Raw genomic sequence first — 13,665 nt, 5'->3', positions numbered from 1 at the left:
TGCTGTCTTCAGTAGTGAGTGCCTGACACTTGACACTAGCAAGGTGATTCAGGCTGCTTAACATTAGGCTATCTAAGGCAAAACAGTACATGCAACAAAGACAATAAGGCACACATAGAAAACCATCAAATGTGCTACATGCAGAGTGAAGCTGGAGGCAACATTAAATTAAACCCTAACAGTAGGGTCGTGTCTGAGGTTCTGTCACTATCAGTGAAGTTCCTGAGTCGAGCTGGAAATAATGTGCCTGTGTTCATTTAGAAAGAAAAGTGTAATCTCGTGCTCAGAGGTGTCTAATCAAGCGTTTCTCATTCTCTTCAAAAGGTAGCTAAAAGACAAGGTGGCAACTCAAGTTTTGCATAACATTTTTGTGATTCTAAAGAGGTGTGTGAACATATCTTTGTAGGTTCAGACAAACACAAGCAGTTCAACTAGCTAACTTTTGTATTTTATCTATAAAATGTTAAGTGGTTCATTACAACAGCTGATCTCTACCTTACTGAAACAAGAGGCTTCCTCGCCCAACCAGCCCTGCATGGGACAGTCCCCACCGAAAAACTGATTGCCTGACTCCTCAGCACAACCAATCTTTAGTTCAGATGATTGATCCCAGACAGTAGGACAGAAGACTTTGTGCCCTTTCCATAACAGCAAAGTGCTTAGATGACTTGTTTGGGAAGTGGATGATCTGACTCCACCTTCTTCTGAAGTTTGAGTCAACTCTTACATTACAGAAAAATACTTTAACCCAACTCTGTATTATCATGAATTAGTCTTCATACCTTCTATTAAGAGTAAGCCACAGGAGGGGTGTCTTAAATTCAAGGTTAGTGTTGCTTTATTTCTGCTAAATGTGTCTTGGATAGAAATGGATGCATAAGCAATTTACAGCACAAAGATAGCGTGACTTAAATCATTATTAAAATGGTCTGTTATAGAAACCTAAAATTCAGTAAGTCAGTGCTCAGATTCCATTTCTACAATACAGGATGAAATCAGCGAGTTTACATACAGAGACACTGACTTCAGTGGACTCTTCAATCACAAAGAATAGAGAAAGTCCTGTTCTCCTCTGCCCCTGCATCCCTCTCCCAGAAGACAACATATGCAAGAAGATGCTGCCCACGACAGCTGCAATGCTCTAGTTTTCTGAACTCGGTTTGTGTGTTGGTTTCCTTAGGCTCAGTGGTGCTCAATACAAATAGAGAAAACACTCTTCTTGTGAAACATTCAGCAGTATCTCCCCATTTGTCCTGCAGTTATGTACAGACCGTATAGTAAAGACAAGGAAATGCTTTGCATTCAGACCCCTTCCTATTTTTTGGCTCTGGAATTTGGTATTCCATATGCACTGAGTAGATTTCTTCATTCTAGTTTTGACAATAAATGCCATTAGAAGTCTGAGAAACCTGTCTGATTGAAAATGTTGTCCAAATGGCTCATACAAAAATTCACTTTCTGACAATCATTTTTGTAGGAAATCCCCAACCACTCCCCTTTACTTACTTACAAAGTCATTTTATATTCTCTAGTGTGTGAAGCATTGGATTTTTCAGTGTAAATGATATAGATATCCTTTTGAGTTACAGGAGGAATGTCTTTCTGAGAGGAAATGTTTCTGGAACCATGTTATTCCTATTATTTGTTAAAAATAAAAATCGTCTGAGGCGCATGTTTAGGAAAACTTGAAGCACTGTACACTGTCTTTGATTTCTAAGTGGGTGTAGGAGAATATGTTTTTTCTTTTTTTTATCCTGATAGATAGTAGAACTTTCATCACTGTTACACTTGATGGCTTTTGGATTTCTGTTATACACTTGTACCTTGAAAAAAACAACAACAACAGCAAAACCAAATGTATTGCTCCAATGTTAAGCAAAGAAAACCACCATCCAAACCAGAAATACTTCAGAATTTTATTTGAATTCCATGAAACACTTTGAGATTTTATTTGGCGTCCAGGAAGTTATGTTAAGTCATCAAATGAGATTCCCTGCATTAATATAACTGATTGCAATTCATTCTGAACTTCAGTTGTGTCTCTGTGCATACTAACTTCACAAACACAAAACTTCCCACTGCACTTTTATTCACAGGCTTGTCAATCAGGTGCTCACCATTCCCTTAAAGTTTAAGCCTTATTAACCTACACACTGGATTTGACTGATGATAGGCCACAACAAACAAAGAGCACCAACTCTCAGGTTCCAAATCCTGTCATCCTAGTTCAGAGGGTCCCTGCAAACCCCCTGGAAGAGATGAAAGGATCACTCAAATGTCTGATTATTCAAACACACAGGCAATGTGGCGCATTGTGGAAAAAAAAAAGTTAGCGAAGTCCCCTGCTGATTGAGATATCTTCTGAAAAAATAACTCGGTTCTGATCTTTGTACACAGATAACGTTGGTTTCTAACCCAGGTCTTCAAGGGTTGTGTCAAATGCACCCTGACAACACGACGTGCAAGGTCTAGATTTAACGTATATTTGGCAAATATTGTTAAATTGAAATTACCTCATGCCAGTGTTGCCCAGATACTGTAGGAAGCATGTTAGCTACCTCGGAGGAAGTGAAAAATCACTGTAATTCTAGCAAGAAGAATTTTTATTTCATTAATTTCCATATGCAGTTTCATAGTTTAAGGCTTCAGTACAGTCATATACGTATGCCCCTCTTTGGTATACGACATAAATTATTAATATTTTATTACGAAAATTCTGCTCATTAATGGCCTGGCATGTTGGGCAAATGCAATTGCAGTTCCTGCTGACTAAGCCTCACTGTATTTATAAGGATTTTCATTACTGTTAATTAATATTACAGCATTGCTCAGAGACCCCACTCAGGCATAGTATCCTACACATAAAAAGTAATGATCCTTTCATGTTCTAAAGTACAAATCTAAATAATAATTATGCATTGTAGAATGCAAAGTAGAAGAGCTGAGGGGAAGAGAAGTATAATGTTAATGAAGAAATTTGGGAGGTTGTGTAAAACAAAACAAAACCAACAACAACAAACAACAACAAATCCTCTGGACTTGTGAGATAAGACAAGGGAATAAGTTTTCCCAAAAACATTCTCTTATATTCCTATTTCCAGCTATTTTTTATTTCAGTTTTCTCCTAAGAATAGTAACTGTGCATGTTACCAACAACTGTTGATCCTGCATGCAAACAACATTCAGCTTATGACCGTGATGGCTGTTTAGCGTCCTACTGAGCTAACTACCAGTTAGTAAAACATAAACGACACAACAAATGGAGCTGAGAGAGGATCGGATTGTAAGTACAACAATTTTATACAATAACTTTTTAGAAGGGGGAAGTAAGTGCAGGTTATAGCTGAACAGTACAAAGTGTCAACAGTTCCTTTATTCTGTCTACCAAATAAAACTTTCGTTTTTTCTGGGAGAAAAAAGTATAACAAACTGATGGTGAAACTCTTTTGTCACTGAGAAACTAGTTGTCCATCCCAAAGTGACAGATACAAAATCCAGCTAACTTTACTGACATGTCTCAAGACAACACATTAAAAAAGATACAAAGAAATGAGGGTGAGAAGAGAAAAACAAGGACAAACATCTTAGCAGGATGTGACTTTCTCGTAACAGATTGACTATCCCACTTACACAGCAGTAAGTCATCTTTCCGAGTCATATTAATAATATATTTCATATTTTTAATGATCCTGTATCAATTCTCAAAGCTACAAGAATGTGCGTTTTCCACTTGTTTTCAGTTGTCATTCCATATGTTTGACCATGTATTCAGAAAATGATAACACTAAGATTTTCATCTGTTTTCTGTGTCAGCTACATCTTAATACTTCTATCCTTTAAGAAGATTCCTGCCCATTCAATAAGCATGTTAAATAAGGGGTAAATGTACGAATAAACTTGTTCTTATATGATTCAGAAGCTCACAGCAAAAAAGCAACCAAGCATATACAAGTAATACGCTGTTCCTCCGGGAATACAATACTTGTACCATAGCTTTGGCTTTATGTTGCAGTGTTGGACTGAGCCTGAGAGATGAATGTGAAAGATAAAGAAGCATTGTAAGGTCAGTGACTGAGCTCCTCTTTTTGCTAATCGGCTTCCCTTGTTATCCATCTAATTTACTAGAAGTTTAACCTTTTCATTACTGCTAGAAACTAGCTACATTTTTTATGAAATGGCCATGGTAACAAATTAAAGTTACTACTGTTTATACATCTCCGTAACATCAAATGATACTGTAAAAAAAAAAATAAAAAATCAGCATTTCTGCAGCATTTTTCCCTCCAAAGAGCATTCAAATGCAAATGGGTTTACATGAAAAGAGGTAACAGGCCTTCATAGGTAAAATATTTCATGGAGATAGAGCTTCCACAGCCATGGAAGGAATGCCAATGTCACATAGTAATTAATAAAATATTTAAGATGGGCTAACCTGGAATTTTCCAGGGGAACATATGCCTGTTAAAAAAGCATTTTATTTTAAACTAAAACTTTATATGGAGACATAAAAACCCCTGGTTCTAATGAATTTTAAACATTAATTACACAGACTATTGGATTTCAGTATTTTTTAAATGTAAAGATTCATTTCCAAGGTTGAAATGATCACAAAAGTCATTTAAAAAGCAGAATAGTTACAGATAAGTGAATCAAAACTGATTCTGTACCCACAAGCTTTTATGAGGTTTTTCCTTTCTGCTTGGATCAAGACAAACACATAAATTTGTTGAAAAAAAAATTTAAAGTGCAAAAATTTGTTTCTTTTAAGCTATATTCTGTATCCTAAGAGTAAGACTAGAAAGAAAAATTTGAATCAGGATGAAAAATCCAAAGATGAGAGCTTTTGTCTACTTGTTGGAAAATCGAGGTTTAGTGTTTTTTTCCATTGCAAGCTATTTCTGTGGCTTTTGCCCAGACAGTTCATTCCATGTTCACCTGTCTTAAAATCAAGGAAGCTGTTGAATATCTAGATCTCAGACAGCATCATTAGTCCCCTAGGAGGACGTACAGGAATTAGTACTTCTGTTCTAGAGCATACATAGAGGAATGCCCCAAAGCCCCTCAATGTAATGGGGCACTCCCTACTCCTTAGGAAGTGCTGATCTGAGCAGAAGAACTGGTCCTAAGTTACACTTCAGGACTTTGAAGAGGCTGACAAGGAATAAATGTCCCCAGAAGGACCACATTCATCAGATATTCCCTGACTATGGTTAATGTACATAGGCAGCACAAATGACAATCATTCTGCATTATGATTTCTGGCATTATGAAAAGGAAGGTGGTGTATAAAAGGCATCCTTTACTCAAATGTTCACTGATCATCTCAGCAATTAGTAGGACCCTCCTGACATGTCCCACTACAAAGGATCAGTCAAGGGATTAATATCCTGATTAATGTGAGCTCTACACAGACTACGGTGATGGAAGGGAGGGATGGAAGTACCCTAATTCAGAGAAGGACTAGGAGGAATGTCTGTATTTTGCCTTTCTTAAAGTGTATTAATAGAATCATAGAATAGTTTGGGTTGGAAGGGACCTTCAAAATTTTTCTAGTTCAACCCCCTTCAGTCAATGCAGAATATTAGGGAGGAGAACATATGAAAACATTTAAAATATAGTGAAGCAGAGGTGCAGGTGAAAACAAGAGAATTCAGACCAACAGTGATTACATGGAATATTAAGCAAATTCAGTTCTAAAGGTGAAACAACTGATGCAATAGAATCAAATGCCAAAGAACACGGAAATCTTACTTGCAGTTCTAGACTGAAAATTGAATTCTCATGTTCTAAAACTGTGATCTTTACACTGATAAAGAAAATAAGAATTCTTAAATCCAAAAGATACATTTTCTAGGAAAATCTCCAGGGGCAAATTCAGTGTGTCATATTCTGTCTCAGTGGTGAAAGAAGAAAGTCAATAATTTTTTTCTGAAAATGGTAATGAACCACTGGATTTCAGTAATGCCATTGACTTGTCTTGCATCCTCAGTCTGTATACCTTCACCTTTTCTTTGTCCTTTAGTTCTTACTATAACATAAATCATGGTAACTGCATCTCTGAAAAAGCTTTATTCTTTAGTTCAGGTTTGCTTTTAATTATTCTTCTTAGAATATTATAAAACAGTGGTGAAAAGAAATGAGCTATTCCGTCCTTTAATCGCAAGAGTAATTTTTAGGCATTTGAATATGCCTGTTATTTTCAAAACACAATTAACTCTTAAGAATATAAAATACAGAAGTAAAACTAAGTATTTGTAGGGTTAGTATCCAGTCTAGATGAGGATCCTTGGACAGAGGAGGTAGGAAAGAGCTTTTGAATAATTTTCAAATGAGACAAAAGGGAAGGTTAGGTAGAAATTGTAGGCAAGTGTTCAGAAGCTTCAGTTAAGGAGTTTAGCATTTGATAAACACTCCCAGTCACTCCAGGGCTTCACAAACCTAACCTGACACTTTGTACCTTTTGAGTGCACAAATTATAAATCAAGAAATACTTTTGTAGTCTTTTCATAGTTAAAAATTTGCACCAGTTCTGAACTTTTAATTTTGGGATTCCAAAACGCAACATTTAGGGCTAGGTTTTCATTCTAACCTCAGTATGTATTGCAGGTGCTTGACATCTCTAAGTACTGCGACTCATCATCTCAGTTTGGATCCCCTACAGTTTAGCCTTACTATTTTGACTTAATGTTGGCATTTATTATAATCATGGATAATTACGTATAATTATAATTAAGCCCTAATCCTACTCAATTACACTGACATAAATTAGGCATAAGGCATAACTTAATCAAAATTAATGGATTTGAGCCAGTGTAGAGCTGACACAAGGGTAAACCCAGATCTTGTATCATATTATGAAGTATAGCATTCTAAATAAGCCAGAATAAACCCATTTTATAGGTAACTATTGTTCAGCTACATTAAACATTTGTTATTCATTGGTTGTCATTGCTAATAAAAAGGGAAAAGTGGGTTAATTCAGAAAATAAAGCAAAAGTTACAAAGGACGTACTGAAATCTGAAAGAATTTCAAATCTTTTACATAAGAAAAAACATTTGTAAGATCATAAGGATGACTATAAAGATTACTTTTATTAAAAAAAAAAAAAAAATCAAAGGAAAACCTATTCCCTTGGGCATTTTAAATCTATTTGGTAGAAATACTCACATCCAGATGCTAACTTTTGTAACTGACCAAGAGTGGCCTTAGAGAGGGTGGTTGGGGAAATGATCCTTTACAAAACATGGGATACAAAGCTTATGTTGTTGAAAGGAGAAGCATGTAATCAGCTAAAGAATTCCTGAGAAAGACCAAGGGCAGCAGATACTGAAACCTTGAACTTCCTTGCTTCAATGCATTTTTCGCATGCTTCCTGAAGAAAGGAGCAACCAAGGGAATTTATTAACTTTTAACTTAATTAGGTAGATGCCAAAAAAATGTTCATTCCTGGAGCAATCTATTTAGACATTGCAGCCTTCAAAAAATTGTAGCTCAGGGACTCCAGTGGAGATTTTTTTTAAGAGACTATGTGAACTTTTTTGTCTTCTAAATATAACACAAGAGAAGTTTTAAATGAGAATTTTAAGTGCACAATTGCATTGAGAGCACATCGAAGCTGACAGGCAGTGTGTGGTGTATATATGTGTGTAAGTTTAATTGAGACATTCCATGGAAACCTAAAATAAACCTTTAAAAAATAATACAACAATCAACTCCTGTGAAAGCATACATAACCTAACTCTAGCTTTTCCAAGTAACACTATGCAAATCTATAATGTAATTTAGAGTTGTGGTCTCCTTTGGATTATTTATATAAAACTTACACTTTTAAAAAATATCAGTTGGCTCTTATAGTGAAATTGTAGATGAAATAAAAAAGGGACATTATTTTAAACTTCTCTCCACCTTATACTCACAAACAACTGCTAACAGAAGCAACAGCCCTTGAACATGTACTGTTTGTACTTAGAAGTGTGCAGAAATACTCAGATTCCCAGTAGCTCCCCGAGCTACAACCTCTGTTTCACATGGTATCTTCTGTGCCACTCAACAAAGATGTGGAGATGGTGCTGTCCCTGGCAATGGAAACTCAACACTGGCATTCCAGCCTGACAGCAGCCATGAACTTTGCACGACTCTGCACAGGGCTAAGAGAGAAAACAGGATTTTAAGAACCACTTTTTACAGCAAAAACAAGCTATAGGTGCAGAACAATTACTGTATGCTAAACCATAATCAGATTAATTTTATTCTCTGGGTTGATTTAGGGCATCAGCATTGCAAAGTAGGTTGAAACAAGTCCTGTTGACAGAAAATGCCTAATTCTCTAGCCTAATTCACCAGCTACTGCTGGTGAATTAATTGGACTACTTCCAAATAAATTAAAATGTGTTTGAATTAAGAACAGACTAATTACAGTAAAGCCGCCAGACTTCCTCAAAGCCAGGGCCTAGGACTCCAAGGCAAAGTTTATACATAAAAATTTCATTTTTATAATAGATTCTCAGATCCTTTCACAGGTATTCTCTGTTGCATCCCTTTTGAGACATAACTGAAGGGCCAATATCACAGAACCAGGATAATAACAAAAAAACCCCAACCAACTGTAGTAGCTCCCATGTTATCAGAATTGTTGGTAAAGTATGTTTTTTAATTATTATTCACATTGGATGCCACAGTCTTGTCACTGTTCTCATACCCTGGTAGCAGGTCCTACTGTTTGCTGTTAATGTTGCAGCCCTATTAATATTGTCATCAGCTCCATATTCAGTTCCTGAATCAACAGTTTTAATCATCTTTATGGTAGTTCTTTTATTCATATTTATTGATTACCATCCCACCATATAAAACAGCAGGAAATGAAATGTCAGAGTACTATTGAAAAAAACACAAACCAAAATAAAATAAAACAAATCCCCAAACCCAAGAAACATTTGAAATTTAATAATTCTTCCAAAATGCTCTCTCTGAAAAATTTTGATGCACCAGTCATTGCAGGCAATTCAATTATTTGTCTAGAGGCCTTGGTAAAGTCAAAATTAATTTCATTTTGCTGAAAATTCATATGCATGATGATTTTTCTTAACCACAGAAAATAAATAGTAGATAGTAACTGAATATGGCAGATAGTAACTAAAAGGCTGAATGAGGTTAACCAGCATAGTTGAAGGATGGCTTCTGCACCACTTTTTTCTGCCACTGAACTGTTCAGATGCCCAAATACTTCCTTGTTTATTTTTAAACGTAATTGCTTAGTATGACTGAAAGCCTTCAATAGACTACCCATCTGACTAGAACCACATGGTTGTACATCCCTTGAACAGTTTCTGAGGTCTTCTATAGAGATTATCCTGACTCTGGACCTAAGTTCACAAAGGTAGAAGATGCTCATGTGTTCATTTACTCCTTTGTTTAACTCCTTTATTTTTAAGTTAACTCCTTTCTTTTAGTCTTGGGGAGACCTTTTGCTTCAGGAGACAATATTGAGGACATAATATAAATTTTAATTTTCTGTTTTTATGAGCATTACAATACTGTCCTTGGGGGGAGGAGGGCACAGGGAATACATGATAAAAAAAAAGAAAAATAAAAAAAGTTGTATTGTAAGAATGTGTCTCAGAGCTTTGACAATATCTGGGTTACCATTCCACTAGAAGAAATTTTACAGTAATCCTTGCTTAAGGCTGAGAAAATTTGGGTCTGTTAGCAGTTTCACTTGGGTGTCAGGAAATACAAGGTTCAAAACCTTAGAATTTACCTAGGAAAGCTCTGTATAGCTTCACAGGAGTTTCAGTAGAATATAAGATTTTGGGAAGGAGACACATACATATACATATACATATACATATACATATACATATACATATACATATACACATACACATACACATACACATACACATATACATATACATATAGCTTACAGATCATATCCCTTGCAAAGGAAAGTGGAAGAATGAAATCTATTTTGATGTGCTGGAAGTCAAAACAGCTTCCTGCATATGATTCATCCATCTCTGTTACATTACACAGAACTGGATCAAAACAAGATTTCATTTTTTTCCAGATTGAAATGTGGGCGTCACGGACTAAAAGAACAGTTTTCTCTCTTTTTTTTTCCTCAAACATTTTCCCCCCTCTTCATTGCAAACATAATGCTGTCAGTTGTCCCTGCCATCTTCTGCCTCTCTTTCCATCTGTGTTCATACTTTTTTCTTAAGTTTTAATCAGGTCCTGCTATGTCTTTGTATAGGAATTCATCATCATATGGCACCAATTCAGACCTGTAACATGAATAAAGGTTGGTATTTATCATACCTGCTGTAAAAAAAGTTCCTTTAAAAGGAAAGGGAGCATATAATTCCCTGCCCTTCACTTTCTCCTCGACCTTTCACCTTTTAATCAATAGCCATAACCCGAGGAGGTCTCACAATGGAAAGTTAATTATGAGGTCATGAAGATGAAAGCATCTGACTTGCATTTTCTAAAGGTATTCTACTTTTAAATTATCCCTGATTTACCTGCATAAAAGGAAAGGAAGTTTCCAAAGATTATTCTAAATAGAGCAGACTTTCAGATGCCAGCATTTCCAAGTGGAAATGGAAATACAATTCCATCAAAATGTCCTTTGAATATTTCTTATGAAGGAGTCTTCCATTTAAAGTATGACCTGACTCATGACTTGAAGATATGTTAATGGATTTGAGGGTGTAGAACACTCAAGGACATCCATGGATACACCACAGCTATAAGACTAGTGTGTAACTAGCAAGATATCTGAATGCATTTTCCTAAGAAACTAAGAAAACCACAGAATTTGAACATTTATATCTGAGAATCCAGTATGTACTGCTGTGTAGAGCAAGGAGAAGTGTGTTTGTAGAATACTGTGCCATTCTATGCTGAAAATTCCATTCTTATTCTGTCTTAATAATTGTGTATGTTGAAGGCAGCAGGAATAACTTCAGAAAAAATATTTGTTTACAGTATCTAGTATTCAAGATGGTAAGAGGGAAAGTTTGCCAGCTGTATCAATGGCTGTAAATATTAATAATGCATATTTAAAACTGTTTTATTATATAAGAATGAAGATACTCTGTTCAGATATCTAGGCTAAAACCCTGAAGAGAATCAAATAGTTAAACAATGTGTTGATTTTAGAGCCATCCAAACTGAATTACCAGACTATAGAGTACATGGCTTATCCAGCTGTCCCAAGCCCTATCAAACTCGAAATGTATCCTCTTTGAGAAATGGGGACTGCTAGAGAGAAAGAGGAGCTCCATCAGACAACAGGAGGCAAGAGCACCTTTGCCAATGGGCTTATTAATCTAGAGAGATGACTTCTCAGTGTATGATGTCTAAAGCATGAGGAGAAGTGGAGGCAGGGAATGGAGAGGTTGCATGCAGGCCACTCACACTTTCCTAGGGAAAGCAGCATGACTGGAGAGCCATCTCCTCTGCACCCAACACGTGAACACTGGAAAAGACAATCTCCTTTTCTTCTTGAGGATTTGACATTTTCTCTAGGCAACAGTGTCTCTTCATTGAGTTTTCATATGAACTACTAAGAAACAGACCACATTTCCCTCTCTGATCATAAATAGTAGAGAGATACCAGCTCTCTGTGTTGTTATTATTGGCTCCACTGTCCTTCTCCTAATACTGCTTTAAATTATGTCTACTTGGCTATTAATACTTCTTAAGTTGTTTTTGTTTCCTCTAAGGAATGAACAAAACATTTTCCTTGGAATTTTCATGACACATAATGGTAGAGGATTAATGGAAAAAGAAAGGTTGTGATTTGAGTTGGAAAATGATTAATTATATATATACTTCTACTGAAATAGGGCTTAATTCTGAGAACTGAAATCAGCAGCTAGTAGAAATCTCAACTGTTCCAGAATCAAGCCCAGAGTTTCTACAATTGATAAAGAAATAGTCTTTTAGCAAGTTTTTTAACATGAACAAGAAAATGTTCTGTGCAAAAACTTTTCCTTATAATGCTATAAACCATGATGTCAGCTGCAGAAAATAAATTAAAAAAAAAGCATGAAGCTTAAACAAGAGTGTCATGTCTCTGGCATTTCCTTGAAATGCCTTGGAATTGTCATTTGATAGCACTACCTCATATCCCCCTTCTGTAAAATGCAGATGCTGAGTGTATGTATGTGGTCAGAGAACTGTATCTAAAATGCTATGTGGAGATCACCGAAGATTCGGACTAATAAGAAGACAAAACAACTACACAAAAATGATCCTAATGTAGTTGATATAATTTGTTGTATAATATTACTATTCCATGAAAAAAATAGAATTATGAAACTCCTTTTTCTTACAATATTTTCAGTTCAGCTGTGACAGGAAGCCCTCTGGATACCATTCTCACAGGCCTCTTGTTCACATTTTCAGACAAAGGGAGTTTCTGATTTCTGGTTTTGAAGCTAGGCATGATTATTCAAACCAGAGTTTGCATGAATGAGCAATAGTGAGTTTTTAATCTATGCAGCTGGTAATCCATGCCTGTAACCATCCAAACAGAAACAAGCCTCTTAAGTTCACCATGGAACTTGGATGTTTAGTAATTTAATAGGCTTAAGCTTTATTCCTTCAAGGTAATTGTGCAGATACCTTTAATAAAATACACTCAACATTGCCAGCAAACATTCTAGATAAATGAACACAAGAAATGTTAGATGCAACTTTATTATACCGTTAATCCTTGCTGGAAGGCTTCCTGGACTGTTTGAGGGTAGTGTTAGTAGTGATGATAAACTAATTTGCCATGGCTCTTAAGTTCATGTTATCTTTTCTTATCAGCCTAAGGCTAGGTCAGGAAAAAAAAATTGGAAACATTTGCCAGAGATGGCAAAGTGAGTAATTCAAATGCCATTGCAAAGTGTCAATCCATGTCTCCATATCGGATAGTTTAACGGTCCATTTAATTCTTCAAAGCAATTGAATTTCCACCCATAGCCTGATAAGGTGATATACCACAGAAGGGTTGCCTGAATTTGTTTTTTTTTATACGCAAGACAAGTTTTCCATAGTCTAACTTCTGCAACACAGTCAAGATAAGAACAACAAATTACTTGAGATTTTTACCCTCATGTTGTCATAATCAAATAGCATCTAAAGTGGTGGAGTTTGTCGATTTAACTTGTTTTGTTTGGTTGGGTTTTTAATTGTGTCAAGATCGTAAGGCTCAGAACTATAAATACATTGTGGAATAAGACATAAAGAAAAACGTAGCAAATCACCAGCTGTTCCTAAATGTTGGAATGTGTGTTCAACTCAGTGATAGTGAGGCTGGTAAGTAAATCGCATTACCTTCATCCTGTGGTGTCTGCTATACCCAGGACCTCTCAGATCTTCCATTGTTTATACCAGTCTGGAAGAGAAAGGATCCTAAGCCTGCTGCCTTCTACTACTCCTTTCTAGGCCACTTAAATTCTGCTCATGCTCATACCATCTTTGTGAAGTCAATCTGTTGTTTGGCTGTAGCTGCTTTGATTCTTCTACTCTATTTAAACCAGGTCAGCTTCTGTGAAATTAAATCTACCAGATTAGGAAGACTAAAAAAACAAGAAACAAGATGAGGTCCTCAGGTCTTCTGCCACTTTATAATTCCCACACAGTCCTTCCATTCCTGTTGGATTTGCATC

Source organism: Streptopelia decaocto, assembly GCF_964273445.1.
Source record: "Streptopelia decaocto genome assembly, chromosome: 3".
Taxonomy (NCBI): domain Eukaryota; kingdom Metazoa; phylum Chordata; class Aves; order Columbiformes; family Columbidae; genus Streptopelia; species Streptopelia decaocto.
Note: the sequence above shows the minus strand (reverse complement) of the source record.